Raw genomic sequence first — 11,860 nt, forward strand, 5'->3', positions numbered from 1 at the left:
TCACAGAAAAAAAATCTTGTCTCCATGAATGTTGTTCTAAACATAGCCTGGATAGTTTGATCATCTCTGCAGTTTCCGAAAACTATGTGCTACACACACTATATCATTTTTTTTCACAAAATAAATCTTCAGGATATGAATACGGTCTGTCACTAAATGCTCCTTAATGCTACTGCAACAGAGATGCATTTTGAGGAGGAATTGAGGATTGTCATATGGATCATGTGACTTTAACCTCCAGTAACATCACCAATGCAGTTTTCACTCCAACAGAAGAAAAAAAATGTAAGTTGAAATGGAAAAATGTACAATTTTCCCAGTACATTTTCCAGTTTCTACAAATTAACAGTGCATTTCCCACAGATGCAAGTCAAAATCCAGGGGGGTGCAAGTGCACCCCCTTGCACCTACCTGTGGGTGCCCATGACTGTGGTGGCTGTAATACCTAAAGATGGTAAAGACCTATCAGACCTAGATTGATATAGGCCCATTTTGATTCTAAACCATGATTGTAAATTGTCTTAGTGGCTAAAAGAATGGCAAAGGTGATGCCATAATTGATAGATATGGAGCACTGTGGTTTTGTATAGGGGAGGCAAACATTTGACCACAGAATGCAAGAAAATAACACTATTGTTGGTTGGACTTGATGCAGAGAAATCATTCGACAGAGTAAGGTAGGATTTTATCAGTAGGGCAATGGAAGCATTTGCATTCCCTGATAAAATAATAATAGGGTTGATTAGGAGGATATATGATATGAGGGATCGGAGATGAAAATAAAAGTGGGGGAGTTGCTGTCTAAGTTCTGACTGAGAAGAGGAACCAGACAGGGGTGTCCTCTTTATTTACATTGTATTTAGAACCTCTGGCAAAGAAAATAAGGGAAATTCAATAATATAATTGGAATGGTAATCAATACAATTTGTCTTTATTTGCAGATGATATTATTTTGTACCTGGCAGAACCAGAAAAAGGTTATTTCAGTGCTGTGGATCATTCTGAGACAGTTTCAAGTCATTTCAGGATACAAAATTAATGGAGAGTGTTTACAGCTATTGCCTTTGTTTTATCTACTCACACACAAATTGGTTCAGCAATACCCAAATTTATGGAGACATGATAAAATGAAATATTTAGGAGTATGGATTGAAATGGATTCTGTTATGGCAGCTAAGGATATGTGGGAAGATACTAAACAAATGTTAATACAAAAACTGAGATATTGAAAACTCTTATTTTATGGATATGGATAGGAAGATACAATCAGCAAAAATGTTTTTGGTCCCTTACTTGTATACACAGGTCAAGCATATTTTTATCAACCATTGGAGACTTGGTGGATAGTAATGAATAAAGAATTGAAATATTTTATCTGGCAGGGTCAAGAGGGATAAGTTGATCCTTCCAAGAGAACACAGTTGGTTTTGGATTACCTGATTTGAAGTGGTATTTCAGACATAGCACAAGCAGAAAGCTATAATTCAAAGTGGAAAGGGAGGATGATGAAATGGCGGGGGGGGGGGGCTCAAGAAATATGGAGAGACAGGGATTTTAGATGCAGATCCTTAAGTAGAATAACAACAACCATACAGAATATTATAAAGTAATCTAAGAAATAAGCCAACACTGGACTGGAGAAAGGAGATTCTTCCAATAGGGATGACTGCAATTGGAAGTACAGAGAATAGGCAAGAGGGGAATGGAATTTACTTGAGAAAACTGGCAAATGAACACCCCTCCCCTTGCTCCTTCCTGCCCCAGCCGTTCATGTCCCATTCCTGTGCCCTGTCCTCAACCCTTCCTTAAAATAATTTCTTTTAACCTGTAGCAAACTTTTTCCTACAAATGTAGCAAAAAAGAAGTTTTGTACTCACCATAATGTTCCATGTTGGTAGTCCATCAAACCCTTCATTTTTACATATGGGTTCGGAGCTGATCCTCAGCTCTGACTCGGCCAATTTACAAGACATCTGGTTGGCTCGTGGCTAAGCAGATATCCCATGGTGCACCAGTACAATCCCCAGATCTTGTTTGCTGCTCACTAGAATAACAACCATAAAAACAACCAATACTATAGGGTCTCCAACCAAAGGCAACCAAATTATTACTTCCAGATCTTCCAGGATGGGGGCAGGAGGGCGAGTTGGTAAAAATGAAGGGTGAGATGGACTACCAACATGGAATGTTATGGTGAGTACATAACTTCTTTGTTAGGTAGTCCAATCTCGCCTTCATTTTTACATATGGGACAGTGTCCCTAGCGCCTTATTCTTGGGTAGCTCATTGGAAAAATACTCTTGAGCACCGTGGAGCCAAAGGATGCTCTACCCTTGGATGCCAAATCCAATTTGTAATGTGTAATAAAAGTGTGAGGGGTAGCCCATGTAGCTGCTGCACAAATATTATCAAGTGGTACCCTGGCTTGAAAGGCTGCAGAGGTAGACAGTGACCTGGTAGAATGAGCCTTGATCCTCTAGGGTAAAAGTTTGCCCTCCGAGCTATAGATAAAGGCTATACAACTGGCAATCCAATTAGATAGTGTCACTTTAGATACTGGTAATCCCAATCTAGAGTCAGAAAAGGAAATGAATAATATTGATCTGATTTCCTGAAAGCCTTAGTCTGCTGTAGATAAAAATGTAGTTGTTTATGAACGTCTAGCTGATGAAAACGATACTCAGCTGCATTTCAGTGGTTAGGGAAGAAAACTGGGAGTTCTATAGATTGGCTTAAGGTAGCATTAGAACAAACTTTGGGGACAAAGGAGGGATTAGTACGTAATGATACCCTGTCTTTGTGAAAAATCAAATACGGTGGCTTAATAGACAATGCCTGTAGCTCCGATACCCATCTAGCTGATATGATAGCTACCAAAAACAAGGTCTTCCAAGACAAAAAATTTAGAGAAGATGAGTGGGAAGGTTCAAAGGGTGGAGAAGTCAATTTGGACAACACAAAATTTAAATCCCAAGAAGCCACTGGTTCTTGCAGAGATGGTCTCAATAGAGTGGCCCCTTTCAAAAAGGTCTTGCATAGCTTATGAGACATTAAATTGGTATCTGGAAAACCTAAGTGAAAATGAGAAATTGTCACCAACTGGACTCTAATAGTGGCAACGGCAGATCCTTGCTGAAAAAGCTCAGAAAGGAAATCCAGAATCACAGAGATAGAAGCAGTGTATGGATCTACATTCATTATCTGTGCCCAAATAGAAAATATTTTCCATTTACTGCCATACAGCCTCCTAGTTGAAGGTTTATGGGCGGACATAAGAATATGTGACACTGAAGATGATACATCATGAAGCCTGACTATGAATGGAACTGGAGCAGCCACACTGTCAATTTGAGGGTGTGGATTGAGGGGTGTAGTGAACCCGATATGTGAGTCAATAGATCTGGAGCTGGGTCCAGAATCCAAGGATCGTCCAGGAGGAGAGGCTCGAGGAAGGGGAACCAGACCTGACGAGGCCAGTAAAGAGCAATGAGGATCAACTTGCTTCCCAGCTGACTGGCTTTCTGAATCACTTTGAAAATGAGAGGGATTGGAGGAAAAGCATACAGAAGTCCCATGGACCAGTGGTGAGCCAGAGCATCTCTGGGAGACTCCCCCGGAGGGGGAATGAGGGAAAAATAGCTGCTGCATTTGGTATTGACTGGGCTGGCAAAAAGGTTGCAGCAAGGCTGTCCCCATTTCCGGAAAATCTGATCCACTGTTTCCCGTTTCAGAGACCACTCGTGAGGCATTAGGATTGCCCGGCTGAGCTTATCGGCTATCACGTTGGTCATCCCTGGAATGTGCATTGCAGCCAGAAAGCACTAGGAAGAACTTGCCTCTCGACAGAGTGAGTAAGATCTGGTACTGCCCTGTTTGTTGATATACCAAACCACCGACATGTTGTCTGTATCACAATTGTCCCTAGAGGAAGAAGGTCTTGAAGAGCTTGCAACACCAAAAGCACTGCCCTCATCTCCAGAACATTGATATGCAGATGAGCCTCGTGCTCTTGCCATGTGCCTTGAACAGTCTTGCCAAGATAATGCCCCCCCCACCCAATCTGGGAGGCATCAGTGGTCACAGTGGCAACAGGTTTGGCCGGAACAAAGGGGGCACCCATGATCAGTTGATTGGGAGCTATTCACCAATGAAGGTCCTTCTTGCATGATTCCGTCAGCAGGATAGGATGACTCAGTGGGAGAAATTGAAACGATCACTGGGAAAACAGAAGCCACTGGAGAATTCTCATATGCAACCTGGCTAATGGTACCAATAGAATTGTGGAAGCCATAGTCCCGAGGAGCTGAAGAACCCACTTCGCTTTGACTTTTCGTAGTGGGAGAAAATGAACTTGGGAGATTAAGTTCTGTGCCCTTCCGGTGGGAAGACGAGCTGTCATGTTCACTGTGTCTACCTCTGCCCTATAAAATTCACAGATTGAGAGGGCAATAATGCAGAGTTTTTCCAATTTATGGAGATCCCTAACTGAGCACAAAGTTGAATAGTGGCATCCCTGTTTTGGATGAGTAGATGCCTGGTGGGGGCAGTCAGAAGTCAGTTGTCCAAATACGGAAACACCTGGAATCCCTGACGTCTCAGGTGAGAAGTCACTACTGCCATGCATTTGGTGAACACCCTGGGGGCTGTGGTGAGACCAAAGGGCAGAGCACGAAACTGATAGTGACTGGCTCCCAGCTGGAAGCGTAGATGGCTTCTGGATGTCTTGTCCATTTTTATGTGGTAGTAGGCGTCCTGAAGATCCAGAGAGCACATCCAAAAGTCTTTCCCTAACAATGGGAGTATAGACTGCAGTGTTACCATCCGAAACTTGTCCTTCTTCACTGATTCGTTCAGTCTACTGAGGTCCAATATTGGCCTCCAATCTCCGGTTCGTTTTGGAACTAAAAAGAACCTGGAGTAAGTTCCGGATCCTATCTGGTCTGCTGGGACGGGCTGGATGACTAATTTTATGAGCAACTTGTTGATCTCCACAGATGCCTGATCCCTGTGATTGGGTGGTACATCTGGGATCCTTTTGGGAACAAACGGTGATAGGGAAAAGGGTATGATATAGCCTCTGATAACAACTTTGTACCCACTTGTCTTGGGTGATATTTAGCCAGGCTTCTTGGTACAAAGAAATGTGACCCCCGGCCAGCCCCAGAGAAGTGCAGTCGGGCTCCATGTCAGGAGCACTGATAAGGCCATCCTCGAAAGGAGTCATGGCCTTGTTGGTATTGCGGACCACCCCTGCCTCTAGGATGATGTCTGCCATATCCTCCTCCTCTGCCTCTGAAGGAGGAGTCACCCTGTGTGTCAGGAAAGACCCTTGGGGACTTCTTGAATCACATTTTACTGCCCCTTTGACCCTTGGGGTATGGTCTGGAAGGGACATTAAAACGCAGTCCCACAGCAGAAAGCGTCTTTCCTTCTTGCTCTCACCGAGTGAGTGTATCCTTCACCTTGGAACCAAACAATGAGGAACCATCAAATGGGGCGTTGGTGAAAGTAGACTTGAACGGTTCCACAAAATTACATAAGCGCATCCAGGAGTGGCGCCTCAAGGCAACTCCGGAACCCGCTGCTCTACTCACTCCATCCGCAGCATAAGAGGTAAGTCGCATGGAGGAGCTAACCACAGAATTTAAGGTGGACAACTGAGTAGACATTTTGCCAGGAACTCCCTCAGTACACGTACCTTGTATGGAATCTCCTAACACCTTGAGGAGATCCCTCTGCAACCTCTTGAAGTGCATGAAATAGTTCAACGATCGAAGGGTAAAGGCCGCTGAACTAAAAATATCCTTCCCAAATCTCCATCTGCCGAGACTCCTTGTTTGGTGAATGAACAGATGATGAGGTCTCCGCTATCTCCTTCGTAGTGGCCGCCGCCGCCACCATGGCATCTATGAGAACACCTTTGAACAAGAACTCTTTACCAGGAGAGGCAGACAAGAACTTATTTGGTTTCCTGGGGACTGGCTCCATGGTGTCAGGAGTATCCCACACCTTTCGACTAACTAGATCCATTAGTTCGTCAAAAGGTGGAGACACCCAAGAGGCAGAAGGTTGAGACCCAAAAGCCTTCAGGTACACTGACTCCTCATCAGAAGTGTTAATAGTGGGCCAGTCACACCTTTGCCTAAGGATCTCTAAAATGTCCACAAAGGAAACATCATCAGAGGACGACTTGGGGGACTCTTCTGACTCCTCGAGGTCAGTGTCCGATGTCAAAGACACATCCTGGGAGTCAATATGTTTCCTCTTACATAACTTCTTCCGGGGGGGGCTCCTTGGAAGGGTATTCTGGGGAAGCCTCGGAAGAGTGGGGGCCACCAGCTGATGGCTCCTGAGGCATGCAGGTCTCTGCTGTCTCCAGAGAGAGCAGGGACTGAGACTGAAGTGGGTGTTCTCGAGGGAAGAGTGCTGGTGCCAGCGGTAGGGGCTGGAGAATGAGACAGCATGCTCCTCATCTCAAACACTGACCTCTCCGGCTCTGAAGACCTCCCCTGCTCCAAAGAGACACGGATTGGTGCCGGAGCCAGAGCTGTTAGCTCCAAGATAGATGCAGGGTCTGAGCTCACCCTGGCCGAAACACCAAGAGGAAGGCTTGGAACCGAAGATAGATTCCAACCCTCCCCGTCGGTGCCGACAGGAGAGCTTCGGCCCCTGGACACGACGGACGGCACCGAGCATGTCAGAGCCGAACCCGGCTCCAAGGCAACAAAAAGGTGAGTTGGAGCCAGCATTTCCTCCATTGGCAGCAAGCACTCCGGCTCTGAAAGGCCAGTATGGCTCGGAGGAGGAATAGCAGACAAGGGCAAAGCTGGGCCAAGTGGCTCCAGAGCCGACTGGGTTGGAGCCAACAATAATTTTGGCAAAGCAGATGACTTCAGGAGTCTCAGCACTACCCTCTTCACATCTTCTTCTGAAAGGGTCCTGGAAGACCTGGAAGACATAGTTGGGGATCTTGACCTGGGGGGGACTGGAGACTTAATTGTTATAGAAACCGGTAGGGAGCTTACAGACCTGCTCTGAGTAGCAGAGTCAACTGCCGTATCAATAGTTTCAGAGATCGGTTCTGAAACCCTTGTAACCGACTCTGACACCACCTTGATGCTCTCCTTTGGCTCCAAAGGCTGAGGAGGCAGATTTGGATTGTTTTGACTGTTTAGGAGGTGGCACCGAGACACCAGCCGGTGCCAGAGAAGGCCTTTTTGAGGATTTTGATTTCCCAGACTTAGAGGAAGCCGAATAACTGGATAGTGCTTCCTCAAAGCATGGTTTCAATAGACCCTTGAGTATGAGTTTGTTCTCCCTCTCCTGTAACACTCTAGGAGAGAAAGCATGGCAGAACAAACACAACTCCTGTAAGTGGATGGCCCCTAGGCAGTAGACACAGCTACTGTGGCCATCCATTAAGGACATCTTTTCGGAGCATTTCATACACTTTTTGAACCCCGAGGGTTTATGTTCCTTACTTTCCTTAGACATATTACAATCACACAACCCAGAGAGATTGAAAAGAAAAAGAGAGAAAAGGAAAAGAGGACTAGGTCCTCTAACTTAAACGGTCCTAGCCCGCTGTAGAGAAAGGAGTTACATGAGGACTAGGTCCTCTAACTTAACTGGGTCTAGCCCGGTGTAGTGAAACTAGGTCTTCTAACTTACAGACCAGAAAGGAAAGCCCATGCACACAAGACTGTAAATGACACAATAAATTTATATTCCTAAGAAAAAAACAGGTAGTATACTTGCAATCCTAGTAACTTCACAAGCGGATCCCAGCCAAAGCAAACAATGTCAAAATAGCAGAAAACAACTGCTATTTGTGACCTAAAAAGGTCAGAATAACAACAGACAAGACAACAGGAGCCCCTGTTGACTAAGAGCGGAAAACCGCCAAAAACTCTACCTAATAATCAAAAAATGAGCAACAGCGCCTAAAACTAACTGGCACACAGAATACCAATAACAACTAGAAAACTAAGTTGCACTCAAAAAGGGCAAGCAATACAACTGCCTAATATATTAGCAATACTAAATATACAATAATAAGCACTGAATATGATACAATATGAAGAATTTTGAAAAAACTTAGCCAGAGCAACAGAAGCACAACCAAACTCATTGATGCGGCAAACGAGATATGGGGATTGTACTTCTGCATCATAGGATACCTGTTTAGCCACGAGCCAACCAGAAGTCTTCCAGCTTGTCTTCCGGCAGAGTAGGAGCCAAGGATCAGCTCCGAACCCATATGCAAAAATGAAGGTGAGATCGGACTACCTAACATCAGATGCTTCAGTTCATAGCCTGCCTTCATTGAGTGCCACAGATGTTCTACTTTAGTTTAAAAAAAAACTCCTTTTTAAAAAGTAGCAAGCTGCCTGCTGCAAATATAGCAAACAGTCACTGCAGTTTATACCCCACCTGCATGGAGCAGTACAGTGCTTATGTTTAAAACTGTAGCAAACAGTTGGTACAGTTTATACTCTGTATGGATTGCTACTGCACTCATACTTTAGTTAAAACAAAAAAGTTTTCATATATACTTTTAAATTGTGGCAAGCTAATTGATATAATATAGCAAACAGTTGCTACAGTTCATATCGCACACTGAGTGCTACAGAGCTCAGGTTTGACCACAAATGCAATACCAGCCTTTAAAATCCAGTATAGCATTAATGAAAGATAGGGATTAGCTGGTCAACCCCCCCAACAATTTATGCCTAGGGCCATTGCCTCTCTCGCCCTGCCCTTGCTATGCTACTGTAGTGTGCTGCAACAAATTTCACTCTGAAACAATCCTTCTCCACCAATTGGTTATGCAGAGGAATTCTAGCCCAAATCTCAGAAGTACATGGCAAGTGTAGATACAAAACCTGAACAGTGTCAAAAATGCATATGTGTTGGCATAGAATAATGCAATCCTCCGGCCACCATTTATTCACAGCAGCTATAAGAGCAATTCAAACACTCGTGCCAGAAATGCATGCTAAGTCAGAATGACATATCCAAGGGGTTAATTACCTAAGGCTTTGTAAATATCTCATGCAAATGACACGAAATGTGTAAGAGAAGCAGAATATGAAATATGTACATGCCTGTCAAAGCATGCTGAATATGTGTACTTAACTTAGTGACACATTCGATAATCAGTCAAAAGTGACCATGTAACAGATGTGTGTCCCAGCACCTTTGTCCAGAGGTCACAGTCCTCGGGCAGAAAGTCAAAAAAGTGCTAGACTGTGAAAAGTCATCTGAAATGCTGGATTTACTAGCTGTATGCAAGAGCCCTAAAGCCAGTTCACAATAAAATGGTGAAAAAAAATCAAGGACTTTTTACTAAGATACTTTGGTACAAGACATACATACTTTTCCAATGGAATGTGCCCTTTTTAGAGCATATACACTGCCTTTGACTGTGAAAGAATCTCATAAAATAAATGATGTTGTACCCCAACAAACACTATTGATTATCAAATGTGATTCTGAAACTGCATTTTTTTCTTTTCTGTAGCAAATCCCCCTCAGCTTTTGTGTAGAGGATGAAATAGTAGAGAGGAAGAAACTAAGCATATTGCCGGATAATGACAGCAGAAGTCCCCTAAAATGCTGAAACTACTAGCTGTGTATGAGAGGCCACATGTCAGTTTCCAGAAGTCAGTTCATAATAAATTCTAGCAATTCCATTAAGGTACATTGATACAATGCACACATACTGCCCATGCACACATACTGCCCAGTAGAATGTACTCCTCCTGAGAAGGTGCACTACCTTTGACCGTGAACGGGTCACATAAGTATAATGGTTCTGTTGATCTTTGATAGATACTGATCCTCCCCACAAAACAGGCAAAGCAGTCCCACTACAGCCATTTGCTTTACATGGTTTACCTTCATATCGTCGATCACATATGATCGACAGACACATCATCAAACTGTTTCCGCGAAACCAGAACAGTGAAACTTTTAAAATGTCGAAATAATGTCAAATTTCTACATTTCTGGCCATGCCACACCTCCACACCAGTGCTGCCATGGGTCAAAACGGGGGCGAGATTTTGCCGTTCGGATATGTGGAATTCGATGTTTGAGACGTTCACACTTCATATTTGCGGAAGTGGGGTCACCCATATTGACATTGACAATATGAAGGTAAACCGTTTTACATATCAGCTGCTCCCAGCTCTTTTGTGCAGAAATCAAATACCACCCAGATGGAAACCAACTATAGTGCCATCATATGACAACAAAAGCACTCTGCAAAGCTGGATTTACCAGCTGTATATGGGCCACATGTCAGTTCCACAGAGAGTTTGGAATGAAAATTGGGGACTTTTAAAAAGGTACTTTGGTACAAAACCAACACTGTCCCAAAGGGATGTCCAATTTCTGAGAGGGTATACTACTTTTGACTAAGAGGGAGTCACTTATGAACAAACTTATTTCACAAATGATGTCCCCTCAACAAACTGTATCAATAATTAATCAAAATTGATCCCAAAGCTGCTGTTTGCTTTCATACATCACCTACTAACAGCCTTTTGTACAGAGGATAAATAGTCCACACTCTACAGTCAATCATAGTAAAAAATGGTGACAACAAAAACACTCTGAAATGCTTACATAAAAGGCCATGTGTTAGTCCCACAAAGACATATCACAATAGGAAAATTCAGAGATTTCTAATAAGATACTTTGACAGAGCACGCATACTTTTCCCAGTGTAATGTGCCCCTTAAGACATTGATTATCATGTAACTGACATTTAGTTTCATAAATCACCTACCTCCATTTTTTGTGCAGAAGTTGTATAGCAGCCAAGGTATTTTCAGAAAGCATTTATTCTGCTTTAAGTAGTTACAGTAGTGAGTACTGTACTGTACTCAGTATACCTTTTGTGTTTTCAGCTTATGATTTGGCTTGCCCTTGAGTGCAGCAGTAACAAGGCATAACACATTTAATGCCCAATATAGAATATGAATACCACCAAAATGTATTCTATGTTAAATGAGAATGGGGTTGCCACCTATCTCTCTTTATGCAGAATAGTCCTAATTTGGACAGTTCATCATCATCTTCTTTCAGTTGTTCCCGTTAGGGGTCGCCACAGCGGATCATGTTTCCATTTCTTCCTGTCCTCTGCATCATGCTCTTTCACACCAACCGCCTGCATGTCCTCTCTCACCACATCCATAAATCTTATCTTAGGCCTTCCTCTTTTCCTCTTACCTGGCAGCTCCATCCTTAGCATCCTTTTCCCAATATACCCAGCATCCCTCCTCAGCACATGTCCAAACCAACGCAATCTCGCCTCTCTTGCTTTGTCTCCAAACTGTCCAACCTCAGCTGACCCTCTGATATACTGATTCCTAATCCTGTCCACCCTAGTCACACCCAGTGCAAATCTTAACATCTTTAACTCTGCTACATCCAGCTCTGACTCCTGCTTTTTCATCAATGCTAGCGTCTACAACCCATATAACATAGCTGGTCTCACTACCCTCTTATAGACATTCCCTTTCACTCTTATTGGTACCTGTCTGTCACAAATCACTCCTGACACTTCTCCACCCTGCCTGTACTCTCTTCCACACTCACCATTAGTCTGAACTGTTGATCCCAAGTACTTAAACTCATCCACCTTTACCAACTCTACTCCCTGCATCCTCACCATTCCTCTACCCTCCCTCTCATTTATACACATATATTCTGTTTTAGCCCTGCTGACCTTCATTCCTCTCCTCTCTAAAGCATATCTCCACCTCTCCAGGGTCTCCTCAACCTGCCCCACAAAAAAAAAAAAACTAAAAACATTAAATGTCCTGAGATTTTAGGGCAATAATGCTTCCAA

The sequence above is a fragment of the Protopterus annectens genome, chromosome 6.part0, assembly GCF_019279795.1.
Source record: "Protopterus annectens isolate FY-2018-M chromosome 6.part0, PAN1.0, whole genome shotgun sequence".
Classification (NCBI taxonomy): Eukaryota; Metazoa; Chordata; order Ceratodontiformes; family Protopteridae; genus Protopterus; species Protopterus annectens.